Source organism: Otolemur garnettii, unplaced genomic scaffold (genome assembly GCF_000181295.1).
Source record: "Otolemur garnettii isolate 467f Iridium unplaced genomic scaffold, OtoGar3 scaffold00012, whole genome shotgun sequence".
NCBI lineage: Eukaryota > Metazoa > Chordata > Mammalia > Primates > Galagidae > Otolemur > Otolemur garnettii.
In genome coordinates this window covers 19,627,783-19,631,840 of record NW_003852407.1, presented here as the reverse complement: position 1 = coordinate 19,631,840, position 4,058 = coordinate 19,627,783, and positions in this window count along the sequence as shown.

Sequence of the window (4,058 nt, the reverse complement as noted above, 5' to 3'; positions counted from 1 at the left end):
ATAGGAAAAGAAAAGAAACATTAGCTACATATGTAATTATTCTCTTTCTTAGTTATTTAACCCCTTTATTTCCATTTTTTCTCCTTCCCTCTCTCTCCATCTGTCTCCTTCTGCTTTTGACTTTACTGGTTCTCTTGCCTCTTGTAAATTAATGAATTTCAACACAAACTTCATGGCCATTCTGTCTAAGAACAATAAACTTATCTAAATAAACAACTAAAAAGCAAATGGAAAGATGCTCAGCATCATTATTCATGTAGGAAATATAAAGTAAATCCATACATACCTACTGGAATTGTTCAGACTAGTCTCAAACTCCTAACCTCAAGCTATCCTCCTGCCTTAGCCTTCTAAAATTCTAGGAGTACAGCCATGAGTCACCACACACAGCCATCATCATTAAATAAAGAATGCTCTATGAAAACAGAATGATCTATGTTTTAATCTTTATTTCATACTCTAAACATTTGATCTTGTGTTAAAATGCCATTCATGTGTGAATTTTATTGTTTTTAAAGGTAAATTTTTAAAATTATCTATGAACTATTATAATCTATGTGTATATTATTTGCTATGAGTAAGTATTGGGCTCTGTAAGATTTCTCAGAAAGTTTAGAAAATAATTTTTTATTATCAATTTGATTTTGTCCCTCTGCCAAAATTCAAATGTCCTAACCACAGTACCTTTCAATGGAACCTTAAAAAATAGGCTCAGTGAGTGGGACGACAGCCCCATATACTGAGGGTGGCTGGTTCAAACCCGGCCCTGGCCAAGCTGCAACAAAAAAAATAGCCGGGCATTGTAGTGGACACCTGTGGTCCCAGCTACTTGGGAGGCTGAGGCAGGAGACTCGCTTGAGCCCAGGAGTTGGAGGTTGCTGTGAGCTGTGATGCCATGGCACTCTACTAAGTGAGACTCTGCCTCTAAAAGAAAAAAAAAATAGGGTCTTTATACAGGTAAATCAAGTTAAAATGAAATCATTAGGTTGGGCCTTAATCTGATTTGATTGATGACCTTATATAGAGGCGACATTTGGAGACAGACACGTACACAAGGAGAAGCATGAGAACATGGAGACAGGGCAAGGTGAGCAGCAGAAAAGAGGCTCTTCCTTATAGGCCTCAGAAGGAACGAACACGACAACATCCTGACCTCCAACTTTCAGCCTCCAAAGCTGTGAGACAATAAATTTTTGTTATTTAAGCCACCCAGTTTGTGACATTTTGTCATAGCAGCCCTATTAAGCAAATACAACATTAATGTGTAACAGAGAGACAGCATTCTCACCTGGAACTTATGACCGGCTCTGGCATTTCTGAAAGAACATGTGAGGAAAATACTATTTGGACTGCTCAGAGTAAGAAGCTAACTATGACAAAAATGAATATATTTGGGCTGGGTGCTGTGGCTGATGCTGGTAATCCCAGCACTCTGGGAGTCTGAGGCCAGTGGGTTGCTTGGGCTCAGGAGTTCAGGACCAGACTGAGCAAGAACAAGACCTGGTTTCTAAAAATACAGCCAGGTGTGTTGGTGGACACCTATAGTTCCAGCTACTTGGGAGGCTGAGGTAAGTGAATCTCTTGAGCTCAAGAGTTTGAGGTTGCAGGCAGTACCTATGGCTCAGTGTGTAGGGCACTGGCCCCATATACCGAGGGTTCAAACCCAGCCCCAGCCAAATTGCAACAAAAAAATAGCCCGGCATTGTGACAGGCACCTGTAGTTCCAGCTACTCAGGAGGCTGAAGGAAGAGAATCACCTAAGACCAAGAGTTGGAGGTTGCTATGAGCTGTGACACCACAGCACTCTACCAAGGGTGATAAAGTGAGACTCTGTCTCAGAAAAAAAAAAAAAAAAAAAAAGAATTTGAGCTTGCTATAAGCTGTGATGCCATACCATTCTACCCAGAGTGACAGAGTGAGACTCTGTCTCAAAAAAAAAAAAATTGACTTTAGGGGATTTATAATTCCTTAACTAAATTATAATGAAAGGAAACAATAGTGATGCTTTGGCTCCTGTTAGAAGTTTCTTTAGAAGAAAGAAAATAGGGACTGAAGGGCACTTGCTAACAGAATTTGACTTATGAAGGATATTTTTAAGGAAGTGATTTTCTTTTTCTTTGAGACAGAGTCTCACTCTGTCACCCATGGTAGAGCGCCAGCAACCTCAAACTCTTGGGCTTGAGCAATCCTCTTGCCTCAGCCTCCCAAGTAGGTGGGACTACAGGTGACCAACACAACACCCAGCTAGCTTTGTAAAGATAGGGTTTCACTCTTTTTTTTTTTATAGAGATAAGGTCTTGTAGGCTGGTCTCTAACTCTTGAGCTCAAGCAATCCCCCCACCTCAGACTGGATGTCCGCCTCCCGTAGTGCTAGGATTAAGGGAAGTCATTTTTTAACAATATGAATATATTTCAGATATCATTACATTATGTGTTTATACTTTAACTTACAGTGATGTTTAAAAACTGTAATTTAAAACTACTGATTATGAAAAATCAGATCATGTTATATTTATAACACTAGAAAAGTTAGAGAATAATAGAAATAAAATCAGGAGTTACAAACATGACATTTAACCCATGATTTCATTAATTTTATTTATTAACATTTAAAACAATGAGTTAAAATAATTAAATAAATGGTTAGAAATAGTTTAAATGATACACACTCAACATGAGTGAGGATAATAATCACCTTGTAAATGGAGAGCTTCACAGCAACTGATTTTGGGGAGCAATGTACTCCTGTGTTTTCATCTCACTTTTAGAAGTGCCTGGGAGCTATAGAATGCTAAACATGGCTCTCTTTGAAACAAGAAATTCAGCTTCATGGCAATCCCTATACTAGAAAATCTATCAGGTAGTTCAAAACAATAGTCATTAAATTTATGAGACACTTAATGTAACTTTGCTCCCATACATTTCTATGAATCTCATTTTCTCTGCATCATCGTCAATTACTTTTGTTTGAAAAATGCAACAGAACATTTTAAAGTACCTGCCATTTCTACTCAACCCTCAAGCAGCTTCCATCTCTTCTTGGAACATTGCTCTGACAGTGAACATATGAAACTGCAAAGCATCCAGAGCTTCTCTCAACCAAGTGGACACTTCACTTGATCTCCATGCTTGGAGGGATATTAGAAAAGAAGAAAAAAGAAAGTAGAAGCTTCTTCTAATCACCCCTGGTCATCCTTAGAGCAGCATAGTTTTGGCCCAGTCTGTGTTTTTCAAGTCTGAATGATCCTAATTGGCAGTTTGAAGATTATTTGTCTGGTAGTCTTTTCCCACCACATAATATTTGGAGGCCCCAGCAAGATCGAGCGCTTGGGTCTTACCCAGGCTACTACCACCAGTTGCGGTTGGGCACATGAGTTGGATTTCACCTAGGGGATGGCCACTGAGAGATATTCTTCAGCACTGGGTGATAAGCCAACTCCTTTCCTCTTGCCCAACCTACCAAATTAATAGACTAAATTTGGGCTCCTTAATGGAGTTGTCTAGTTTGGGTTCTGGTTTCTGGGTTTTACTGGTAAGTATGTTGGAGCCATTCTCAAGGGCTGGATGCAGCTACACCCCCAGTGGCCAGTTCCCCCTCCTCCCCAGATGTCAGCTGGAGACCTCTGCTTGGATCTGTGCTGGAGTGGCTGGCCAGATCCCAGATCTGTGTCAGAGTGGCTGACTTGGTCCCCAGATTTGGATCTGTGCCATAGTGGCTCGCTAGATCTCAGATCCTTGTCAGAGTGGCTGACCAGGTCTTATAATGTGGATGTTTGTGCTGTCTTCCTTTGCAGGAGTCTGAGTGGTTTATATTTGTCTATTTACGTTTCCTTTCTGTCTGAATCTTCATGTTGGGCCCTTGTCTGTTCTGTTGGTTTGCATAACTGACCCCTTTTATCAGGGAACTCTCCAGGAATTTCATCCTCTGGAAACTAGCCTTTTTTTACCTTCTCTCTCTTATGTCTTCCACCGCCTTCAACATTGCTTTCTGGCTGGGAATTGGACTTTTACTGTACAGTGTTGCTCTGGAATCTTGGTCTGCTTGTCACGGTGCTGCA